The sequence below is a fragment of the Lissotriton helveticus genome, chromosome 8 (genome assembly GCF_964261635.1).
Source record: "Lissotriton helveticus chromosome 8, aLisHel1.1, whole genome shotgun sequence".
Taxonomy (NCBI): domain Eukaryota; kingdom Metazoa; phylum Chordata; class Amphibia; order Caudata; family Salamandridae; genus Lissotriton; species Lissotriton helveticus.
Genome location: NC_136069.1, coordinates 819,752,049 through 819,764,360, shown reverse-complemented (window position 1 = coordinate 819,764,360; position 12,312 = coordinate 819,752,049). Strand labels below are relative to the sequence as shown.

Here is a 12,312-nt window from a genome sequence, read left to right as displayed (position 1 = left end):
ACATTCTGGTGCGCTGATGATCAGAACATTCTGCTCCTAAAGGAAAGAAAATACCGCTTGATTGAAAATAACGTCTCTGTTTATATTAACGCTCTCTCTCTCCCTATATCTATCTATCTATCTATCTATCTATCTATCTATCTATCTATCTATCTATCTATCTATCTATCTATCTATCTATCTATCTATCTATCTATCTATCTATCTATCTATCTATCTATCTATCTATCTATCTATCTATCTATCTATCTATCTATCTATCTATCTATCTATCTATCTTTATATATGGTTACATGCATACACCTACTCATAGATATGCCATGCATTTCTTTGGATTTGTTTCAACCTCTTGCCATTTATTTGAGAATCCCTACTTTTCAAGTGACTGCAAATGAAGTCATCTCTGGCACGTTTTGGCTGATGCAAGGTAACCAAAACACAAGACAACTTTTAATAAAAATCATTGGTTTCTTTGTTAACGTGCACTGTCAAACATGGGACTTTCACACGTCAGGTAAATATGATAACCAATACACAACAGAAGCAGATGCAGATTGCTTATCATTGTCATGATAGAACAGTTGTGATTTGAGTAGTAGATGCGCCCCTGAATTGATACTTATTATATACAGCCTGTAAGATAGTCAAAATGCATGCTAGGAGAGGAGATGCAAATATAAATGTATTAGAAAAATACATAAAGAGGAGTGATATGCTTTTATTCATGCAAGGCTAGAAAAAATCCCCATACTGTCGAAAGCATTCATACACCACCAAATGGAAATAAACAATTCTGACATTAAACGAAAAGGTGACGATGCATTTGTATCATCACCTTGGGAAGGATCATCTAGGAATTGAGCCCAAGCCTCAGCACTTAAAACCAGAAACACTCCACTAAAATAGGAGGCCTGTTGGTGCCAACAATTCTCAAAGTTAATGCTTGTTCTGGTTGAGCATTGAACCGAATGCAGGGCTCTTTTGAAAGTGAGGTCTGTGAATCAACAGATACATCCACATGCCAATTATGTTATTGTTTTTAAGAGAATTCACTTTCTTGGAACGAGACTGCATGAACCCATCTTCAGGGCCTGGACAATTTCATGCAAAACGGCAACTCTCAACATTGCAGCCAAGACAATATAACTAGTGTTTCTGCCCGGTTTCGAACCGGGGACCTTTCGCGTGTGAGGCGAACGTGATAACCACTACACTACAGAAACAGATACCTATAGGTGATTCTTCTGTGATGAAACTGCTCAAAACAGGTTATTCCAAGGGCATCTGGTTTTAGATTTCTTTCATACAACCTGCCCGACAGCCCTATCTGAACGCTTGTATATGCCTTGCAAGTTCAGCATTTTTGCAAAATGCTTAAAGAGAAATGTTTCCTATTTGCTCAGGCAGGGCAAGATTAAAAGCATGAGACTCTAGCAAATATGCATCCACTACTGCAAAGAGAAAATTAATATTGGCTTTGAAATGCATACTTCAAAAGAGCACCAATGAAAGGGCTCGTCCGGGATTTGAACCCGGGACCTCTCGCACCCTAAGCGAGAATCATACCCCTAGACCAACGAGCCGTTGAAAGGCCCTCACCTCTGAAAAGGTAATACCAGCTCTAAGCCCGCAATGAAGATCATGCTGGGGTCTTTTTCATGCTTGGTCTGTGAATTCACAGGAAATTCAGTGTCAACTTACCCTTTCTCAAACGATAGCACTATCATTTGTAAGTGTCCCCTTTTATTTTGTCTCAGCATTGGACACGTCTTACAGGAAGTCAGCAGTTATTTATATATTTCTGCATTGGCTAGAGCCTAAAGAGAAAGAATAAAAAGCTGTTCATAACAACATAAGAAACACATTTTGCCTTTTCTCTCCAATACTGATTCCCTTTGTGCAAATCGGAATGCCAAGGTGAATAGCTGGGCCACAGATTCTGGCTAGTTATCTATCTCTTGAATGCAAGAAGCAATAAAAACTGCCTAATGAAGGACTAAAGCATTCCTTGCATAGCCTCTAACATCATAACATAACTGAGCTGCTGGTAACAAGCTAAGCAATGCATTCCCAAAATGAGAAGTACATGTGCTTATGTGCTTATCCGCTCAATCAGCGCTCGATCAGGCTCGATCAGGCGAGATATAGGAAAGGTGGAAAGGGTCCAAATGGCTGTCCCTTCCTTTTTAGGGTGGGTCCTGCTGACTATCATAGGATTCCTCTTAAGAGTGGCCAGGGTCAGAGGAAAAACTTTCAATGCTTCTTAGTGTTCTCTCCAGAAGCAGGCATTTTCTGTGCCTTTAATTTCAGGCTTTTCCCAGCAGTCTCTGTTCTGCCTATGTAAATTAACAAAAGCAGTGCTTATTCCTCACTTGCTCTAATGTCCTTCCTGTCCACAAAGCTCTGCCTAAGTATGCTTTTTTTCTTTTTCAGGGAAATTCTAAATGGTTTCTCTGTCCACTCTGTGGCAGTAGAATGCTGATTATGATGCCATGTTTTGTGGAATCACCAAGGTACAACTACAGAGGAATATATGAGTCTGAAGGACATGGAACTCTTAGCTAACACATCACAATATGTGATGCTTGCCAACCAAGCACTACATTCTGGTGCGCTGATGATCAGAACATTCTGCTCCTAAAGGAAAGAAAATACCACTTGATTGAAAATAAAGTCTCTGTTTATATTAACGCTCTCTCTCTCCCTATATCTATCTATCTATCTATCTATCTATCTATCTATCTATCTATCTATCTATCTATCTATCTATCTATCTATCTATCTATCTATCTATCTATCTATCTATCTGTCTGTCTGTCTGTCTGTCTGTCTGTCTGTCTGTCTGTCTGTCTGTCTGTCCGTCCGTCCGTCCGTCCGTCCGTCCGTCCATCCATCCATCCATCCATCCATCCATCCATCCATCCATCCATCCATCCATCCATCCATCCATCCATCCATCCATCCATCCATCCATCCATCCATCCATCCATCCATTTATCTATCTATCTATCTATCTATCTATCTATCTATCTATCTATCTATCTATCTATCTATCTATCTATCTATCTATCTTTATATATGGATACATGCATACACCTACACATAGATATGCCATGCATTTCTTTGGATTTGTTTCAACCTCTTGCCATTTATTTGAGAATCCCTACTTTTCAAGTGACTGCAAATGAAGTAATCTCTGGCACGGTTTGGCTGATGCAAGGTAACCAAAACACAAGACAACTTTTAATAAAAATCATTGGTTTCTTTGTTAACGTGCACTGTCCAACATGGGACTTTCACACGTCAGGTAAATATGATAACCAATACACAACAGAAGCAGATGCAGATTGCTTATCAATGTCGTGATAGAACAGTTGTGATTTGAGTAGAAGAAGCGCCCCTGAATTGATACTTATTATATACAGCCTGTAAGATAGTCAAAAATGCATGCTAGGAGAGGAGATGCAAATATAAATGTATTAGAAAAATACATAAAGAGGAGTGATATGCTTTTATTCATGCAAGGCTAGAAAAAATCCCCATACTGTCGAAAGCATTCATACACCACCAAATGGAAATAAACAATTCTGACATTAAACGAAAAGGTGACGATGCATTTGTATCATCACCTTGAGAAGGATCATCTAGGAATTGAGCCCAAGCCTCAGCACTTAAAAACCAGAAACACTCCACTAAAATAAGAGGCCTGTTGGTGCCAACAATTCTCAAAGTTAATGCTTGTTCTGGTTGAGCATTGAACCGAATGCAGGGCTCTTTTGAAAGTGAGGTTTGTGAATCAACAGATACATCCACATGCCAATTATGTTATTGTTTTTAAGAGAATTCACTTTCTTGGAACGTGACTGCATGAACCCATCTTCAGGGCCTGGACAATTTCATGCAAAACGGCAACTCTCAACATTGCAGCCAAGACAATATAACTAGTGTTTCTGCCCGGTTTCGAACCGGGGACCTTTCGCGTGTGAGGCGAACGTGATAACCACTACACTACAGAAACAGATACCTATAGGTGATTCTTCTGTGATGAAACTGCTCAAAACAGGTTATTCCACGGGCATCTGGTTTTAGATTTCTTTCATACAACCTGCCCGACAGCCCTATCTGAACGCTTGTATATGCCTTGCAAGTTCAGCATTTTTGCAAAATGCTTAAAGAGAAATGTTTCCTATTTGCTCAGGCAGGGCAAGGTTAAAAGCATGAGACTCTAGCAAATATGCATCCACTACTGCAAAGAGAAAATTAATATTGGCTTTGAAATGCATACTTCAAAAGAGCACCAATGAAAGGGCTCGTCCGGGATTTGAACCCGGGACCTCTCGCACCCTAAGCGAGAATCATACCCCTAGACCAACGAGCCGTTGAAAGGCCCTCACCTCTGAAAAGGTAATACCAGCTCTAAGCCCGCAATGAAGATCATGCTGGGGTCTTTTTCATGCTTGGTCTGTGAATTCACAGGAAATTCAGTGTCAACTTACCCTTTCTCAAACGATAGCACTATCATTTGTAAGTGTCCCCTTTTATTTTGTCTCAGCATTGGACACGTCTTACAGGAAGTCAGCAGTTATTTATATATTTCTGCATTGGCTAGAGCCTAAAGAGAAAGAATAAAAAGCTGTTCATAACAACATAAGAAACACATTTTGCCTTTTCTCTCCAATACTGATTCCCTTTGTGCAAATCGGAATGCCAAGGTGAATAGCTGGGCCACAGATTCTGGCTAGTTATCTATCTCTTGAATGCAAGAAGCAATAAAAACTGCCTAATGCAGGACTAAAGCATTCCTTGCATAGCCTCTAACATCATAACATAACTGAGCTGCTGGTAACAAGCTAAGCAATGCATTCCCAAAATGAGAAGTACATGTGCTTATGTGCTTATCCGCTCAATCAGCGCTCGATCAGGCTCGATCAGGCGAGATATAGGAAAGGTGGAAAGGGTCCAAATGGCTGTCCCTTCCTTTTTAGGGTGGGTCCTGCTGACTATCATAGGATTCCTCTTAAGAGTGGCCAGGGTCAGAGGAAAAACTTTCAATGCTTCTTAGTGTTCTCTCCAGAAGCAGGCATTTTCTGTGCCTTTAATTTCAGGCTTTTCCCAGCAGTCTCTGTTCTGCCTATGTAAATTAACAAAAGCAGTGCTTATTCCTCACTTGCTCTAATGTCCTTCCTGTCCACAAAGCTCTGCCTAAGTATGCTTTTTTTCTTTTTCAGGGAAATTCTAAATGGTTTCTCTGTCCACTCTGTGGCAGTAGAATACTGATTATGATGCCATGTTTTGTGGAATCACCAAGGTACAACTACAGAGGAATATATGAGTCTGAAGGACATGGAACTCTTAGCTAACACATCACAATATGTGATGCTTGCCAACCAAGCACTACATTCTGGTGCGCTGATGATCAGAACATTCTGCTCCTAAAGGAAAGAAAATACCACTTGATTGAAAATAAAGTCTCTGTTTATATTAACGCTCTCTCTCTCCCTATATCTATCTATCTATCTATCTATCTATCTATCTATCTATCTATCTATCTATCTATCTATCTATCTATCTATCTATCTATCTATCTATCTGTCTGTCTGTCTGTCTGTCTGTCTGTCTGTCTGTCTGTCTGTCTGTCTGTCTGTCTGTCTGTCTGTCCGTCCGTCCGTCCGTCCGTCCGTCCGTCCGTCCGTCCGTCCGTCCGTCCGTCCGTCCGTCCGTCCGTCCATCCATCCATCCATCCATCCATCCATCCATCCATCCATCCATCCATCCATCCATCCATCCATCCATCCATCCATCCATCCATCCATCCATTTATCTATCTATCTATCTTTCTATCTATCTATCTATCTATCTATCTATCTATCTATCTATCTATCTATCTATCTATCTATCTATCTATCTATCTATCTATCTATCTATCTATCTATCTATCTATCTATCTATCTATCTGTCTGTCTGTCTGTCTGTCTGTCTGTCTGTCTGTCTGTCTGTCCGTCTATCCATTCATCCATCCATCCATCCATCCATCCATCCATCCATCCATCCATCCATCCATCCATCCATCCATCCATCCATCCATCCATCCATCCATCCATCCATCCATTTATCTATCTATCTATCTATCTATCTATCTATCTATCTATCTATCTATCTATCTATCTATCTATCTATCTATCTATCTATCTATCTATCTATCTATCTATCTATCTATCTATCTATCTATCTATCTATCTATCTATCTATCTATCTATCTATCTATCTATCTATCTATCTTTATACATGGATACATGCATACACCTACACATAGATATGCCATGCATTTCTTTGGATTTGTTTCAACCTCTTGCCATTTATTTGAGAATCCCTACTTTTCAAGTGACTGCAAATGAAGTAATCTCTGGCACGGTTTGGCTGATGCAAGGTAACCAAAACACAAGACAACTTTTAATAAAAATCATTGGTTTCTTTGTTAACGTGCACTGTCCAACATGGGACTTTCACACGTCAGGTAAATATGATAACCAATACACAACAGAAGCAGATGCAGATTGCTTATCAATGTCATGATAGAACAGTTGTGATTTGAGTAGAAGAAGCGCCCCTGAATTGATACTTATTATATACAGCCTGTAAGATAGTCAAAAATGCATGCTAGGAGAGGAGATGCAAATATAAATGTATTAGAAAAATACATAAAGAGGAGTGATATGCTTTTATTCATGCAAGGCTAGAAAAAATCCCCATACTGTCGAAAGCATTCATACACCACCAAATGGAAATAAACAATTCTGACATTAAACGAAAAGGTGACGATGCATTTGTATCATCACCTTGAGAAGGATCATCTAGGAATTGAGCCCAAGCCTCAGCACTTAAAAACCAGAAACACTCCACTAAAATAAGAGGCCTGTTGGTGCCAACAATTCTCAAAGTTAATGCTTGTTCTGGTTGAGCATTGAACCGAATGCAGGGCTCTTTTGAAAGTGAGGTCTGTGAATCAACAGATACATCCACATGCCAATTATGTTATTGTTTTTAAGAGAATTCACTTTCTTGGAACGAGACTGCATGAACCCATCTTCAGGGCCTGGACAATTTCATGCAAAACGGCAACTCTCAACATTGCAGCCAAGACAATATAACTAGTGTTTCTGCCCGGTTTCGAACCGGGGACCTTTCGCGTGTGAGGCGAACGTGATAACCACTACACTACAGAAACAGATACCTACAGGTGATTCTTCTGTGATGAAACTGCTCAAAACAGGTTATTCCAAGGGCATCTGGTTTTAGATTTCTTTCATGCAACCTGCCCGACAGCCCTATCTGAACGCTTGTATATGCCTTGCAAGTTCAGCATTTTTGCAAAATGCTTAAAGAGAAATGTTTCCTATTTGCTCAGGCAGGGCAAGGTTAAAAGCATGAGACTCTAGCAAATATGCATCCACTACTGCAAAGAGAAAATTAATATTGGCTTTGAAATGCATACTTCAAAAGAGCACCAATGAAAGGGCTTGTCCGGGATTTGAACCCGGGACCTCTCGCACCCTAAGCGAGAATCATACCCCTAGACCAACGAGCCGTTGAAAGGCCCTCACCTCTGAAAAGGTAATACCAGCTCTAAGCCCGCAATGAAGATCATGCTGGGGTCTTTTTCATGCTTGGTCTGTGAATTCACAGGAAATTCAGTGTCAACTTACCCTTTCTCAAACGATAGCACTATCATTTGTAAGTGTCCCCTTTTATTTTGTCTCAGCATTGGACACGTCTTACAGGAAGTCAGCAGTTATTTATATATTTCTGCATTGGCTAGAGCCTAAAGAGAAAGAATAAAAAGCTGTTCATAACAACATAAGAAACACATTTTGCCTTTTCTCTCCAATACTGATTCCCTTTGTGCAAATCGGAATGCCAAGGTGAATAGCTGGGCCACAGATTCTGGCTAGTTATCTATCTCTTGAATGCAAGAAGTAATAAAAACTGCCTAATGCAGGACTAAAGCATTCCTTGCATAGCCTCTAACATCATAACATAACTGAGCTGCTGGTAACAAGCTAAGCAATGCCTTCCCAAAATGAGAAGTACATGTGCTTATGTGCTTATCCGCTCAATCAGCGCTCGATCAGGCTCGATCAAGGAAAGGTGGAAAGGGTCCAAATGGCTGTCCCTTCCTTTTTAGGGTGGGTCCCGCTGACTATCATAGGATTCCTCTTAAGAGTGGCCAGGGTCAGAGAAAAAACTTTCAATGCTTCTTAGTGTTCTCTCCAGAAGCAGGCATTTTCTGTGCCTTTAATTTCAGGCTTTTCCCAGCAGTCTCTGTTCTGCCTATGTAAATTAACAAAAGCAGTGCTTATTCCTGACTTGCTCTAATGTCCTTCCTGTCCACAAAGCTCTGCCTAAGTATGCTTTTTTTCTTTTTCAGGTAAATTCTAAATGGTTTCTCTGTCCACTCTGTGGCAGTAGAATGCTGATTATGATGCCATGTTTTGTGGAATCACCAAGGTACAACTACAGAGGAATATATGAGTCTGAAGGACATGGAACTCTTAGCTAACACATCACAATATGTAATGCTTGCCAACCAAGCACTACATTCTGGTGCGCTGATGATCAGAACATTCTGCTCCTAAAGGAAAGAAAATACCGCTTGATTGAAAATAAAGTCTCTGTTTATATTAACGCTCTCTCTCTCCCTATATCTATCTATCTATCTATCTATCTATCTATCTATCTATCTATCTATCTATCTATCTATCTATCTATCTATCTATCTATCTATCTATCTATCTATCTATCTATCTATCTATCTATCTATCTATCTATCTATCTATCTATCTATCTATCTATCTATCTATCTGTCTGTCTGTCTGTCTGTCTGTCTGTCTGTCTGTCTGTCTGTCTGTCCGTCTATCCATTCATCCATCCATTCATCCATCCATCCATCCATCCATCCATCCATCCATCCATCCATCCATCCATCCATCCATCCATCCATCCATCCATCCATTTATCTATCTATCTATCTATCTATCTATCTATCTATCTATCTATCTATCTATCTATCTATCTATCTATCTATCTATCTATCTATCTATCTATCTATCTATCTATCTATCTATCTATCTATCTATCTATCTATCTATCTATCTATCTATCTATCTATCTATCTATCTATCTATCTATCTATCTATCTATCTATCTATCTATCTATCTTTATATATGGATACATGCATACACCTACACATAGATATGCCATGCATTTCTTTGGATTTGTTTCAACCTCTTGCCATTTATTTGAGAATCCCTACTTTTCAAGTGACTGCAAATGAAGTAATCTCTGGCACGGTTTGGCTGATGCAAGGTAACCAAAACACAAGACAACTTTTAATAAAAATCATTGGTTTCTTTGTTAACGTGCACTGTCCAACATGGGACTTTCACACGTCAGGTAAATATGATAACCAATACACAACAGAAGCAGATGCAGATTGCTTATCAATGTCGTGATAGAACAGTTGTGATTTGAGTAGAAGAAGCGCCCCTGAATTGATACTTATTATATACAGCCTGTAAGATAGTCAAAAATGCATGCTAGGAGAGGAGATGCAAATATAAATGTATTAGAAAAATACATAAAGAGGAGTGATATGCTTTTATTCATGCAAGGCTAGAAAAAATCCCCATACTGTCGAAAGCATTCATACACCACCAAATGGAAATAAACAATTCTGACATTAAACGAAAAGGTGACGATGCATTTGTATCATCACCTTGAGAAGGATCATCTAGGAATTGAGCCCAAGCCTCAGCACTTAAAAACCAGAAACACTCCACTAAAATAAGAGGCCTGTTGGTGCCAACAATTCTCAAAGTTAATGCTTGTTCTGGTTGAGCATTGAACCGAATGCAGGGCTCTTTTGAAAGTGAGGTCTGTGAATCAACAGATACATCCACATGCCAATTATGTTATTGTTTTTAAGAGAATTCACTTTCTTGGAACGAGACTGCATGAACCCATCTTCAGGGCCTGGACAATTTCATGCAAAACGGCAACTCTCAACATTGCAGCCAAGACAATATAACTAGTGTTTCTGCCCGGTTTCGAACCGGGGACCTTTCGCGTGTGAGGCGAGTGTGATAACCACTACACTACAGAAACAGATACCTACTGGTGATTCTTCTGTGATGAAACTGCTCAAAACAGGCTATTCCAAGGGCATCTGGTTTTAGATTTCTTTCATGCAACCTGCCCGACAGCCCTATCTGAACGCTTGTATATGCCTTGCAAGTTCAGCATTTTTGCAAAATGCTTAAAGAGAAATGTTTCCTATTTGCTCAGGCAGGGCAAGATTAAAAGCATGAGACTCTAGCAAATATGCATCCACTACTGCAAAGAGAAAATTAATATTGGCTTTGAAATGCATACTTCAAAAGAGCACCAATGAAAGGGCTCGTCCGGGATTTGAACCCGGGACCTCTCGCACCCTAAGCGAGAATCATACCCCTAGACCAACGAGCCGTTGAAAGGCCCTCACCTCTGAAAAGGTAATACCAGCTCTAAGCCCGCAATGAAGATCATGCTGGGGTCTTTTTCATGCTTGGTCTGTGAATTCACAGGAAATTCAGTGTCAACTTACCCTTTCTCAAACGATAGCACTATCATTTGTAAGTGTCCCCTTTTATTTTGTCTCAGCATTGGACACGTCTTACAGGAAGTCAGCAGTTATTTATATATTTCTGCATTGGCTAGAGCCTAAAAAGAAAGAATAAAAAGCTGTTCATAACAACATAAGAAACACATTTTGCCTTTTCTCTCCAATACTGATTCCCTTTGTGCAAATCGGAATGCCAAGGTGAATAGCTGGGCCACAGATTCTGGCTAGTTATCTATCTCTTGAATGCAAGAAGCAATAAAAACTGCCTAATGCAGGACTAAAGCATTCCTTGCATAGCCTCTAACATCATAACATAACTGAGCTGCTGGTAACAAGCTAAGCAATGCATTCCCAAAATGAGAAGTACATGTGCTTATGTGCTTATCCGCTCAATCAGCGCTCGATCAGGCTCGATCAGGCTCGATCAAGGAAAGGTGGAAAGGGTCCAAATGGCTGTCCCTTCCTTTTTAGGGTGGGTCCTGCTGACTATCATAGGATTCCTCTTAAGAGTGGCCAGGGTCAGAGGAAAAACTTTCAATGCTTCTTAGTGTTCTCTCCAGAAGCAGGCATTTTCTGTGCCTTTAATTTCAGGCTTTTCCCAGCAGTCTCTGTTCTGCCTATGTAAATTAACAAAAGCAGTGCTTATTCCTCACTTGCTCTAATGTCCTTCCTGTCCACAAAGCTCTGCCTAAGTATGCTTTTTTTCTTTTTCAGGGAAATTCTAAATGGTTTCTCTGTCCACTCTGTGGCAGTAGAATGCTGATTATGATTCCATGTTTTGTGGAATCACCAAGGTACAACTACAGAGGAATATATGAGTCTGAAGGACACGGAACTCTTAGCTAACACATCACAATATGTGATGCTTGCCAACCAAGCACTACATTCTGGTGCGCTGATGATCAGAACATTCTGCTCCTAAAGGAAAGAAAATACCGCTTGATTGAAAATAAAGTCTCTGTTTATATTAACGCTCTCTCTCTCCCTATATCTATCTATCTATCTATCTATCTATCTATCTATCTATCTATCTATCTATCTATCTATCTATCTATCTATCTATCTATCTATCTATCTATCTATCTATTTATCTATCTATCTATCTATCTATCTATCTATCTATCTATCTATCTATCTATCTATCTATCTATCTATCTATCTGTCTGTCTGTCTGTCTGTCTGTCTGTCTGTCTGTCTGTCCGTCTATCCATTCATCCATCCATCCATCCATCCATCCATCCATCCATCCATCCATCCATCCATCCATCCATCCATCCATCCATCCATCCATCCATCCATCCATCCATCCATCCATCCATCCATCCATCCATCCATCTATTTATCTATCTATCTATCTATCTATCTATCTATCTATCTATCTATCTATCTATCTATCTATCTATCTATCTATCTATCTATCTATCTATCTATCTATCTATCTATCTATCTATCTATCTATCTATCTTTATATATGGATACATGCATACACCTACACATAGATATGCCATGCATTTCTTTGGATTTGTTTCAACCTCTTGCCATTTATTTGAGAATCCCTACTTTTCAAGTGACTGCAAATGAAGTAATCTCTGGCACGGTTTGGCTGATGCAAGGTAACCAAAACACAAGACAACTTTTAATAAAAATCATTGGT

The 12,312-nt window shown here is 39.7% G+C and overlaps 8 non-coding genes across 8 annotated transcripts; all 8 read right to left on the bottom strand.

Annotated features, from left to right (window-relative positions):
• Nucleotides 1–1,150: 1,150 nt before the first annotated feature.
• On the bottom strand, nucleotides 1,151–1,223 carry TRNAV-CAC (transfer RNA valine (anticodon CAC)). Its single transcript has one exon. It is a non-coding gene; the product is annotated as a tRNA-Val (tRNA).
• A 288-nt stretch (nucleotides 1,224–1,511) lies between these two features.
• Nucleotides 1,512–1,583, bottom strand: TRNAP-AGG (transfer RNA proline (anticodon AGG)). The gene has a single exon. It is a non-coding gene; the product is annotated as a tRNA-Pro (tRNA).
• Nucleotides 1,584–3,945: 2,362 nt separating this feature from the next.
• On the bottom strand, nucleotides 3,946–4,018 carry TRNAV-CAC (transfer RNA valine (anticodon CAC)). The gene has a single exon. It is a non-coding gene; the product is annotated as a tRNA-Val (tRNA).
• A 288-nt stretch (nucleotides 4,019–4,306) lies between these two features.
• TRNAP-AGG (transfer RNA proline (anticodon AGG)) lies at nucleotides 4,307–4,378 on the bottom strand. The gene has a single exon. It is a non-coding gene; the product is annotated as a tRNA-Pro (tRNA).
• A 2,774-nt stretch (nucleotides 4,379–7,152) lies between these two features.
• On the bottom strand, nucleotides 7,153–7,225 carry TRNAV-CAC (transfer RNA valine (anticodon CAC)). The gene has a single exon. It is a non-coding gene; the product is annotated as a tRNA-Val (tRNA).
• A 288-nt stretch (nucleotides 7,226–7,513) lies between these two features.
• TRNAP-AGG (transfer RNA proline (anticodon AGG)) lies at nucleotides 7,514–7,585 on the bottom strand. The gene has a single exon. It is a non-coding gene; the product is annotated as a tRNA-Pro (tRNA).
• Nucleotides 7,586–10,089: 2,504 nt separating this feature from the next.
• TRNAV-CAC (transfer RNA valine (anticodon CAC)) lies at nucleotides 10,090–10,162 on the bottom strand. The gene has a single exon. It is a non-coding gene; the product is annotated as a tRNA-Val (tRNA).
• Nucleotides 10,163–10,450: 288 nt separating this feature from the next.
• Nucleotides 10,451–10,522, bottom strand: TRNAP-AGG (transfer RNA proline (anticodon AGG)). Its single transcript has one exon. It is a non-coding gene; the product is annotated as a tRNA-Pro (tRNA).
• Nucleotides 10,523–12,312: the final 1,790 nt, after the last annotated feature.